The sequence below is a fragment of the Lactuca virosa genome, chromosome 4 (assembly GCF_052849685.1).
Source record: "Lactuca virosa cultivar CGN04683 chromosome 4, Lactuca_virosa_CGN04683_v6, whole genome shotgun sequence".
Classification (NCBI taxonomy): domain Eukaryota; kingdom Viridiplantae; phylum Streptophyta; class Magnoliopsida; order Asterales; family Asteraceae; genus Lactuca; species Lactuca virosa.
In genome coordinates this window covers 242,719,135-242,732,374 of record NC_136429.1, presented here as the reverse complement: position 1 = coordinate 242,732,374, position 13,240 = coordinate 242,719,135, and the positions used below count along the sequence as shown (strand labels likewise).

The window sequence follows — 13,240 nt, the reverse complement described above, 5'->3', positions numbered from 1 at the left end:
ACGGATAAAAACTTAACGGAATTAGCAATAATGACCTATCGTTAATAGTTTTGAAATCACATGGACCATCTATGATGTTTTTAAACCATGGGGTATAAACTTCAGATCTGAAGAAACCATAGGGACCATTTATGATGTTTTTTCTTTATTATATTTAACTTTTAATGTTTTATTATTTTGACTTTTTTTTTTCTATTTTGATCTTTAATATTAATATTAAGACAAAATTGCAAAAATGGTCCCTGTGGTTGGCAAAATTCTGTAGTTTTGGTCCAAAACAAAATGTTGGTGCACCATTGGTCCAATTTTAGATACATTGTGTGGTTTTGGTCCCTATGGTTGGTGTTTTGTGTGTTTTTAGTCCAGACCCAACCTGAAATGACGAATATGCCCTTTGATAATTCTTTTTTATTTATTTTTAACTTTTTATTACTATTTTCATTAAAAAATAAAAAGAAAATAACATCACCCTACCCTCTCTCTCTCTCTCTAGCCCTAAATACGAAAAATACTCTTGTCCAGGTCCAGATGCTAATCTTCGGCTGCAAACCCTTAACTGCCTCCCCATTAATCTTGGCGATTTCATGATACATTCCTCCATTGATCATCAAATAATCTCTTAAAGCTCTATAGTTTCCTCCCATGACACCTGAAAGTGTGCGTATGTAAGTACCTTGAGCTTGAGCAAGAGCAACAAGTCCCTCCGCCTCCTTCTGTTTTGCATATAACTCGTCGTCGGCAACTTGTTGGCGGGAGTAGAGTGTCGTCTCCGCTTGTTTCTCCTTCTCGTACAGAATTGCTTCAGCTGCCTTCTGCTTTCTATAAAGCTCCCAATTTGCCTCTTGTACCTTTGTTTTGGTCAAACAGATAGAAATTCAATTTTGTGAAACATAGGTGATTAATTGCGTTTGATTAATTTGTGTTATGTTTGTTACCTTGTACCTTTGTTTAGGTCAAACAGATAGAAATTCAACCTGTGAATTCTTGGCCCACTTTGCCCTCTTCATTGCAAACTCTGCATTTGCTTCAGCCACTTCAGCCTCCCTCTGGTTCTCAAACACCTTCATCTCCGTTTTCACCTTTATCTCTTCCTTCTTCCCCTATCCTTGTCTCTGTGTCGCTATGATCTTCGTCTCTGCATCTATCTTCGCTGCATTGTGAAGCGTTTGGCCTTGGCGAAGCTTGGATCCAATTTCACCCTAAAACAACAATCAATTGTGAATCACAAACTGAGTATCTACCATTCAAAACCTAAGCAACATAATACCTTCATCTTGGCTTCAGAAACATCAATCTTAGCTTGATTTGCAGCCTCCTGTTGGAATTTTTGCCCTAAATACGAAAAATACTCTTGTCTAGCTTCAGAAACATCAATTTTAGCTTGATTCTGAACGGTGACAACTTTCCGATGAAGGGGGAAGAAGGGAGTTGAGCAGATACCCACAAGCGGATTTGTGAACTGTCGACTATTTGACTCAGATGGCGACAAAGGTTAAGATCAAGGGGATATTTTTGGGGTGAAGGTTATTAATCTGATTTGTTAGGTATGTTCGTGGAATGGAAACACAAGAGAGAGAGAGAGAGAGAGAGAGAGAGAGAGAGAGAGAGAGATTTTTCTCAATTTTAATTAATGAAAAACATTTGAATAAATATAAAAAAACAAATATAAGGGTATAATAGTCTTTTTATGTTGATAGGGACCAAAAACAATAGAAAGATCTAATTTTGGACCAGAGGTGCACCAACATTTCGTTTTGGACCAATAACACATAAATTTGACAACCATAGGGACCATTTTTGCAATTTTGTCTAATATTAAACTCGTAGTGGTAGTATAATATTTTCTTCACGTTTTTTACTTTTATTATTATATAGCTAGCAAAAAAACGAAATGCTGAAACTATATTTAGTAGTATTCATTTTAATTGTGAAGTATGTAATATATTGATTTTATTTAATGTTATTATGAAGTATTTTTATTATAAATATTAATATATTTACAAACTAGACTATAACTCGTGGGACCCACGATTATAAAATTAAATGAATTTTGATAGTTAAAAATCATAATTATTAGTCAATATTTTATTATGTACCTTAATGTGTGTGGTTTTAAGATACATGAGATATTATGTAATGTCATTTAATGAAAATAAATATTATATTATATAAAGAAATATAAAATTGATTAAAAAACAACCACAATAAACCAACCAAGTAAATGAAAATTGATATATAGAAAACTACAAATTAAGTTATTGTAATAAACATATATGAAAAAATATAAAAAATTAACAATAAATTATGTTACTAATAATATAAATATTATTTATGACAATTCACGGTTTCTTTCAATAAAATTTGTTACCAAATAAATACGCAAAAAATAAATTTAATCTAAAATCCGCATTAATTTTCATTATCGATTAATTATCAAAAAAAAAACCTTCAATTACTAAGTACACCACGGACCGCTTTTCCCTCATCCTAACCCAACACACTCCTCCTTCTCCCCTTTAGCTATACCGCTAAGACCCATTCACACTGATACTATCCATACTTTCTGCCCTAATCCTATCGCCGGTATAAAAAAATAGACACCCTTCTCCGTATACATTTATCTAAGCAATTTCCCAGCAGAAGCAAATTAAAGCATCGAATAGATCTCCCACTTTGGTGATTAAATCTCATAAGCAAGACTTCCATCGATTACATCTCAAGTGGAATTGATTGAATCTCATTTGCATACAAACTCCTTCATTTAGATCTCGGAAGCAAAAACCTTCATAGTGGAAGTGATATGGGTTTCACCGGAGGGATTTCAAGGAGTAGATGTGGAATGAAGATATCGACTGAAGATATTTGCAAATGTCCTTTGAAGATATCGATTGAATAAAAACTTACACAATGGTTACCTGATGCAATCGACAATTACAGATGTCGCCTGAAGGAACAAAAGTCCGCCATATCACCACTGTAAGATTCAACATATAATTTATTCTATGTGTCCTCATGATGATGGTGAGAAACAACAAACCAAATCACCACGTATACCTCATTGTTCCTTATTTTGACAGAAAAAAATACAAAAACAAACAAAATTACATGTTTAAATTGCAGGAAATTATAAACTTCAAGATGATACCCACACCAGAAGACGTAGCAAGAAAAGAAAAACAAAACCTTGACAGTGGAACAATTATCGCAGCTTGGAAGATTTTTCGGTTGGTAAAATTTTAAATTTTGAACTTTGAAGGTGGAAAACGTTAGGTATTTAAAACATCTATTATTATTTATATGACTAATTAAAGAACATAAAAATGAGTTTTATTGATTTACCTACCATACAAAATTATATTGTCGGACCATTATTATTTTATTTTTTTATGTAGTAATAATGTGAATAAACTTTCTATTTTGCGTAATAGATGTTATAACCATCTTAGAAGTTAATAAGAAGAGGTAAATTGCCAGTAGAAAATTTTGGGATCATCATCACCAAACTTAGAGTACAACATATATATGTAATCTGTAACTAACAAAAACTTCAGAAATAGCATCAAGTACTACTGAGTAAGCACTTTTGAGAGAGTAAAGTATATGGTGAAACTTGATAGTTTAGAGATCGATTTTGAAAGGTGAATACATGTTAGTTAAAATGTACCTCGTGTAATAATGTTTTCAAAACTAATAAAAACATTTATAAAGTGTTAGTTAATACATGTTAGTTAAAATGTACCTTATGTAGTAATGTTGTAGATAAGAAGTCGAGGGTGTAAATGAAATTCATATTTTTTATGTTTTCTGTCATATTTGAATTTTGTGTTATTTTCACTATTAAAATTTCAAAAGCTTAAAAGCCCTATTTTTTCATTATAAATGTATTTGGTGTTTACAAATTAGATATAGTCATACAACCCCACAACACAAGTTATGGAAAATAGTAAACCTTGTTTGTAACCCTGTAACATAGCAAATCTGGTTTGTCACAATAGCCCCATAAGTTAGAAAAAAATGTCAAAACAGCCCCATAACTTAGTAAAAAAAAGCCAAAAATAGCATCTGTTTTGAAATGCATAAGAATTGTCAGAACAAACATTCTAACTTATAAAATAGATGTAATAAACAGGCCCCTAACTTACAAAATTCGACAAAAACAACCCCTTGTTTCAATTTCCTGAAAACTACCAAAACAGCCCCTAACTTGAAAAAATCTGTCAAATTTTTTTTGATTTTTTTGTTATTTTACAGATTTTATGTTTTTTTACAGCTTTTATAATATTTTGTGACAGATTTTATGGTATTTGTTTTTCTTGCCTACTGGAGCCCTTCTTTATTGTTGAAACCTTCGAAAGTTCTTCTCTTTGAGTTTGTATTTCATCTAGTTTTCTGAGAATTGAAGGTGTTAACCAAATAAGATTATTTACTACTCCATGAAAGAATTATAAATTTACAATTTGTTAAATACTTTAATTTCTTATCTTAACATCTACATATATCTATGTAACATGCGACAAACCAAAATCAAAATCCTGTTAGTAGCAGTAATCTCAAAGTCAAAAATAAAAAGCTTTAAAGAACCTTACAACTCGTTCGATTCCTCTTCATGGATCAACTAAAGAATCTGTAACATCCCAATTTTTAGGTCCAAAAATTTCTTTTTAATTAACCAACACATAAAAACATTCATAAGAAAATACTGCGAAAACACATCATCTCATAAAACAATGTATCATGTCTGAAAACTCAAGCCATAGAATAATAACATATCAGAGTACAATCCCAGAAAACTCCATGCGGAAACCATATGTGTGTGTTTGATGCGATGCTACGCCGCCGGCTCCTTCCCCTTAGACGAAGAGGTACCTGAAACCAAAACCGAAACCGTAAGCACAAAGCTTAGTGAGTTCCCTCATCATACCACATACCATACAATATCATCGGTATCTCTCTATCGGTAATCATCATCGATATCTTTCAACCGGTAACCAACATCGGTATCTTTCAACCGGTAATCGTCATCGGTATCTTTCAACCGGTAACCATCATCAGTATCTTTCAACCGATAACCATCATCGGTATCTTTCAACGGGTAACTGTCATCGGTATCTTTCAACCGGTAACTGTCATCGGTATCTTTCAACCGGTAACTGGGGACTATTCCACCCCCTACCACTAGCATACAACAACAAGGTACAATCATACAGTCAGGCATATCCGGGTATTGACCTACCCCACGACCCTAAGGGCCGCTGTCAGGGATCCTAATCCCTACTATACACGTAACATATCATGCAGATAATACTCGTGACCATAGCACATAACCAAACCAAGATAATTATCACAAAGACAATCATCTTACAAATACTCCTCTTTGGTGGGCCGACATTGTGGCCTTAGACCCACCCCTACTGGAAGGTAACTCACCTCGATGTCGTGCAGTGTTTGAATTATCCTCAGCGCACAAGTCGACTCCCCTCGACTCCTCGATCCCTACACGACGACCTTCAAGTCAACACACAGCCAGTACAACCCTAAACAGGGTCAGTCCAAGTCTAGTCAAAGTCAACTTCAAGTTGACCCGACTCGCCGATTTGGGCCGTCAACTCGCCGAGTCCCTCACCCTTTACTCGTCCTTATCCACGACCCGACTCATCGAGTTGGGCCGTCAACTCGACGAGTTCCTCCCTCACATGAACATCGCATGAAACTCATCCGACTCGCCGAGTTGATGAACAACTCATCGAGTTCACCTTCATCTGATGAACAAGTTCTGTCCTCGACTCGCCGAGTTGATGAACAACTCGTCGAGTTCATCTTCATCCTTAAGAAGATTGCCTTGGACTCGCCGAGTCTGTTCTAGCACTCGTCGATTCCCATAAACTCTAGGTCTAAAATCACGTCCAATACATTGTGTAACTCTTCCTGTCCGATTACAACCCTTCTAACACTCAACTGGGTTCCTTTGACTCTCAATAGATATGAGGCTCAAAGCATCGGACTCGTCGAGTCCAAGAACGGACTCGCCGAGTCAGTCATGTCCACACTCTAAATCCTTGAATTCTGATGTACAACCTTTGATCAAAAGATAGATCCAAGCTTCTATAATCGATCTAGCACGTAAAGTTACAAACTTTACGTGCTTGCATGGGACTTTGAGCTCAAAAAGACATAAAACAAGCTCTTAAGATGCATGGGGCCTTTCATGGATGCAAAAGCAGTCCCCAACTGCCTTGTGACTCCTTTAATGACGTGATTCCGAAGCTCTAACCCCCAACCATGTTTGCAATCATGGTTGACCATCAAAAGTGGCTTATAAAAGCCCTAAATCTCCCCAAAAAGGGATCTAACAAATGAAAGAGCAAGGTTACAACTTTTTACCTTCAATGAACTGTAGAAGGTGCACAAAATCGGGTTCCCTTGGTCTTTACTTGCTTCCTCAAGCCTTTCTCCTTCCTTCTTAAGACCACAAGCACCAAAATCCACCAACAAGGCTTAGATTGCTTCAATAACGGCTAGGGTTTTAATGAGAGGTGTTCTGGGAGCATAAGGGACGTTGTAGCCGACATAACATTGTTTAAATAGGGTGCAAACCCTCGGATTAGGGTTTTTGTCCAGTCAGAGTCTACTTGTCGAGTCCGGGACCCGACTCGACGAGTCCATCACTTAAATCTCGCGCCTCATCCCGCTTTTACTCGGCGAGTTGGTCCTTCAACTCGCCGAGTCCAAGGCCAAAAATGCAAAAATACTTAAATAAAAATACATACCAAGAACCAGGTGCTACAAAATCTCTCAAAAAGATATCATACGAAATTAAGAAAACAAAATGCAATAAACAGTTTTATAGGAATGGTCCCTGTTAGAAATAAAAAACGGTTTTTTCACTAAAATTTGTCAAGTACATTGCAGGGGTAAAATGTTCATTAAATTGAAAAAGGTTGGATTCTCAATTTTACAGGAAAGTAGGCTGCTATTTTCGGATTTGTTTTATATCAGGGTTAAAGTAGGATGACATAAAGTATAATGCAAGAAAGTATGTAGCCAAAAAACTATTTAAAGAGGTTTACTAGGTGGAAATTGGAATATCATTGCTGGTTTTTAGGGATATGATATATGTATTATCTATATTAAAATGCATGTAGATTTGTAACATTAAAATTGATTTACTGAATTTTAGGATGTGATTATGAATTGAAATCGTATTTTTGTATTTAGAGGTTGAATTTTTTAAGTTTAATAGGCATACACGTGGCAAGTAAAGAATATGACACATGACAGATTTATATGAAAGCTATTTATTTATTAGAAAATGAGATTTGATAATAAATTAGATGATGAGACTCTATCATGAGGGGCGGATCTAAGACAAGCTTAGGGGGAGGTGCCACACATAATGGCAAAAAAAAAAAAAATTGTGTACATAAATGGCTACAAAATTCCATCCAGTTTTTAGGTAAATATATATGGTGCTCTAACTACAATTTAATAAAATAGTTGGTGCCCCTTGGTATATCCCACACTAAGGTATCGAATTCCATTTAGATATTAAACTATATATATATATATATATATATATATATATATATATATATATATATATATATATATATATATATATATATATATATATATATATATATATATATATATATTATAGTAGTCGATATCACACCTCAAACGAAGAAATAATGGGGCAAAACTAGGGATGAGCATATGGACCGGGGAACCGGCCGGAACCGGTACCGGAACTGGAACCGGCACCGGAACCGGAACCGGAACCCGATGGAACCGGTCGGGCCGGGACCGGAACGTTATTTTTGTGGATTTTTGGAACCGGGAACCGGTAGGAACCGGAACCGATATAACCGGCAAAAACCGGAACCGTATGATGCTATTTTTCGAGGACCGGTTACAACATTTGAAGACATGACAAGAACCGGTAGGAACCGGGAACCGGTAGAACCGCCGGGCCGGTTCGGTTCTTGATTTTGGCTGAAGCCGGTTCCCGAGTCGGGTCCGGTTCCGGCCGGTTCGGTCCTTTTGCTCATCCCTAGGCAAAACACATACATGAGAACAACCCTCATTTTGCACGTTGCTATCCTGAAAAGACAAATTATCGTATTTTTATAAGCAATTTGTGTGTCGTATATGTTTTCTTGGATATGAGTGGTGTCAGCCGTCAAGTTAAAAAGAATAATAATTTAAAATAAGTTTAAGAAACAAAACGTAAAAATAAATTATGAAATTCCATGTTCTATACCAGTCATCGAAGTTTGTATTTAAGTGGGTAATATATTTGGTATCGTGGCCACCGTGTCTAAAGTAGATCTTACAACATTTGTTTAACGTACGTAAAGCTTTCATGTTACATAAATTAATAGATGCCATTGGCAGATATGTTTACGTTACAAACAAATCCTATGTCCTCGTTATTATGTAACTATGTATTAAATGAATGTATTAAATAGATTAATTTAAAAATAAAAAAAAAGTTAAATATGAAGGTTTAAATATTTAAAAAATTTTGAATTTATAAGAAAATTAAAAAAATAATAAATTATTAAAGTTGAAATATTTTTTATCTTTTAAATTTAAATAAATTAAAAAAAAAAACTAATTACCTTTAATTTGAAAATTTTAAAATTAGAAGGTAAGTCTATTAATGAAATTGATGTGTATTTATTACTACATGTAATGTAATTATTACATTAAAATATAATGTTGAATTTAATAAAATAGAAAAAAGCCCATAAAATGACATGTGGAAAAAAAAAATTAACAAAAAAAAACAAAAAATAACATTTGGCAAAATGAATGAAAATGTGATATTTGGCAAAAAAACAACATTTATTTATTAGAGTAATTTGTAATGTTTTAAAAATCAGTTTTAAGTTGAATCAGTATGGTGACCGGTTCCCGGTTCAACTGGTTCGACTGCTGGGTCAACCGGTTTATATAATTTTCATCTTTTTTTCCTATTTTCCTACATATACATACATATATAAATCACGAATTTGACGTTTACATGTTCAAACATTAAACATATACATAAAAATAAATTGTAGATCAATCCAAATACATTAAAATAACACATAACCATAAGTTTTAGTGTTTTACATCAATTCATATACGTCAAAAAGAAAATAAAGTATAATACCGAAACAAAATATATTTTTAAATGAATACAAACACATTAAAAAAACTTTAGAACATTTACCATATGTTTTTATTTAGAGAAAACAAAATAGATTTGAAAAAAAAAATCACCAAAGTTGATTATGCAAATGGTTCTTTTATTATGTGTGTTTATTCAGTTTAACCGGTTTATTTTGACCGGTTCAACCGGGTTTTTCTAAAAACCGGCCGGTTCAATCAGGTTCAAAAATTGACGTAAAACCGGTTATAGTTGAACCGCTCACTTCCCCGATTTCCGGTCCAACCGGTTCGACCGGCCGGTTCAAATCGATTTTTAAAACATTAGTAATTTGTACATTTGTTTGTTTATTTAAGGACAAAAGGTAGTGTCAACCGTTAAGTTGTCCCTTGTAACGTTTCTTTATTTTATATTTAAGTTAAAAGATTATAGACAAAAATGCAAAAATGGTCACTGTGGTATGCATTTTTTGGGGTTTTAGTCCAAACCACGACTTTTTTTGGCTTCGTGGTCCTTTTGGACTAGTTTGTATGTGAAAATGGCCCCTCCGAAAATTGAAATGACTAAATTGCCCTCTTGATATATTTTTATATTTTTTCTATTTAACTTAATTTTTGATTAATAATAAAATGGGGCCCACAACCTATTCTCTCTCTCTCTCTCTCTCTCTCTCTCTCTCCAGCACCCACCTTTGACGATCATTTTTCTCCTTAATCAAAACTTGAAACCACCATTGTTCTGATGAAAATCGAAGTTGTAAACAAAAATAAAAACCCAAATCTCGAACCCATTTCGCCTTTTTTCACACCCAAATCTTTGATGAGATAAACCAGCTCCAAACACCCTTCTTTTCATTCAATTTTGTTGTTGCCATCAAGAAGAAGAACAACCCCAGGAGAGGTTGTTTTCGAGTGAGTGAACAGGAGGCAGCTGCCTCTTCTACTTCACCTGTCTTCTCCTTCGTTTCCTGTCATGAACTGTCAGGGGTGATGGCCAATTCCGGCGAGACTTCGAGGCAACAGCCCCTTGTTGCTCCACCATTTTACCTATCGATCGTAGTCACTGAACTCCCCCCCCCCCCCCCCCCCCAAAGACCGTTGCGATCGATGCTGCCTTTCCTCCTTTCTGTTGGATTAGGTGTCTAAACCCATAACTATAATTGGTATGTATTTGACCCGAGAGTAGCATGGTCCATTTCGGGTTGCCTTCACCAGAACAATTTGATAGGATGGACATTTGAGAAAGAGGTTATTTGTGATTTAGTAATATATTATAAGTATAATATATTAATTGAGAAATCATATCATTTAATTAGTATTGATCAAAAATTAATTTGGAATTAATTTAGGGATCAAAAGAGACTAATTAAATTAACGGGCACTGATTATGTAAATCAACGAGACATATGGTTTGGGCTAATGATCCATGATTAATTTGTAATGGGCTATGCTTATGTGAATGTCCATAAATTATTAGTCCAAATAAGTTATGGATCATAAGCCTAAGTGTAAGAATTAGGGTTACATATAACTCTTGGAATTCTACACTATATATGTAACCCACTAAAGCCAAAAATCTACCAAGGGTGGATTATTCTAAGAGATGGACGATTTTGTGTGCTCCATAACCTCTCTCATTATTCTCCATTTGTTCATGGTGTTTGTGACTTGTTTGAGGCATCACACTTGAGGTGCTAAGCTCTTGAAAGGCTAACAACTACAAGCTACAAATAAGAGGTATTCTTCTAACTAGTTTTATGATTCATGTACCATATATGTATGCTAGATAGGTTTCATGCTTTGGATAATTTTTTTTGCATGTATAACTAGAGAAAACTTAGATCCAAAGCTATTAGGGTTGTATGTGCACCATAGGAGTGTTATAGTACACAAAACCCAACAATGGTATCAGAGTCATGGGTAGTTTTCTGTGATGCATTGCTTAATTGTTCAAAGCTGGAAAAGTCGAAAAACTGCACTCTGAAAGGGGGACTTGACGAGTCCATACATGAATTCGACGAGTTCATAGTGAACTCGACGAGTCCATTAACTGATTCGACGAGTCGGATAGCCTGTTTGCAGTTTTCCGAGGTTTTTGGCCAGATTTGGATTTGGATCATTACCTTAAACTGTTTTGTATCATAAAATCTGTTTTTTCTGGTATGGTAATGGTTATCCTATCCAATTAAAAGATAAATTGTCAAATATTGAAATTATTACTAGTTTATATAATAAGCTAATTGTTTGTAATATTTTGATTTGAAGTTATCTTGCTTTAAGAGTTGCATTAAGTCAAATTTGTAAAATATAAAATTATGATTATTTTATTGGTTTTAAAATTTGATCTAATTGTTTTTAGGAGTTACAAAACTTGCCATCAAGTTTTGGAACTCAAAAGTTTTTTATGGAGTTACAAATCTTGTCATCAAGTTTGGAACTCAAAATGTTTTCAAGAGTTACAAAACTTGCCCTCATGTTTTGAAAGTTGAAAAGTCACATTTATGGAACATTGAAAAGCTTTCAAAAGGTGCAACTCTTGGGTTCATAACTTAAAATTAATTAAATAGTTTTAATTTTTGCATTTTATGTTTAGAACCTTCATGTTTTTTGAATAGTTCAAATTACCTCTTATGGATTTCATTAAGTTAATTAAATGTTTAATTAAAAGAGAGATTAATAAATCCATAATTACATGGTTCAAGTTTAGTTAAATTAAGAGTATAGTTTAATTAATAGATTAAACCACAAAGTATTTTAAAAGTTAAAAATACACCCTTATACTATATAAAATTAAAAGTTTAATATATTATATATGTATAAGTAAAAGGTCAGTCTTACCGTTAGTAGGCCTCATTCACGAAGCCGATCTATATGGGGAGTATAAGGTTACTGCCTATAAAATGGTGGTTTAATGGGTGTCCACTCTCACCCACCGCTTCCTTCACTGGTGGAGGGTCGTTAGCCGAACGGGTAGGATAGGACACTAAACCCTCATTAAAAGTATAATGAATCATAAAGTAACTAAATCCCTTATAAATTCCCAATCTTAGTTACTTTAGTAAAAGTGTGAATTTGATGCTAACCCATGAAATTGCACATTGCACCTTATTAGTTGTTAGTGAAGCGTGTATGGTTAACCGACACAATAATATGGGACTAATGAAGGATGACAATGGGTAGCTCGTAGTTTGTCATAGATCAATGGAGCGTGTGTGGTTAACCGACACATTGATTAGGTGATAAATGACTTCGAGAGTACCAAGCTAATTTGCATGGTTATTCACACCTTGTTTGTGATCCTCGGCATCCCATTCACAAACTTGAACAACATAATCGATATTAAACATGCCATTGAAAAAGTTCAATGAATCTCAAAAGAATCTAGGAATTTCAATTCATTTAAAACTTAATACTCTTTTTCGTTTTTCATGGTGGAAATTGGTAAATCGTCATTTACCTACCTTCAAATATTTTACAATCGGATTACGACATCCCTTTTCCGATTTGTAGAATATTGTGTTGGGTCCTAGCCTTAATATTTCATTTGGGTGTTATTTTAAGGACTTAAATCAACTAACTTGAATTTCTCCCATCATAGATGTCTAGTGTTGACAACTATGGTCTGCTTTATCCTGTTGGAAAAAGCTTTCTACATGAAGATGATATTCCACAATATCATACTTCACTTCCTCCACCTCCTCCAATAAATCTCCCTAACCCACATGTTCGTCGACTTGAAAAGTTAAAGGTCACTCAAGCCCTATTGGCTAGCAAACACCAAGATGGAAGGTCTGTGTGTGCACATGTCGTGGATATGAAGTCACACATTGATAGGCTGGGAATGTTGGGTGTCGTTTTCCCAAGGAAGTTGGCTGTTGACTAGGTTTTTCAGTCACTTCCCGAGTCGTATAGTCAGTTTGTTAAAGACTACTATATGACAGATCACGACGTGACCCTTATCGATCTTACCTATTTGCTAATTATTGCTGAATCAATAATGATTTGGCACACTGGTCAAGCAAATTTGATTGGAAGATCTACTTCCCAAGCTGCCATGGACATAGGAAATGACATAGATAGTCCAGAA

At 34.5% G+C, this 13,240-nt stretch overlaps 1 pseudogene; it reads right to left on the bottom strand.

The window, feature by feature from the left end:
• Positions 1 to 470: 470 nt before the first annotated feature.
• Positions 471 to 13,240, bottom strand: part of LOC145105761 (flotillin-like protein 4) — a 44,984-nt pseudogene continuing 32,214 nt past the window's right edge.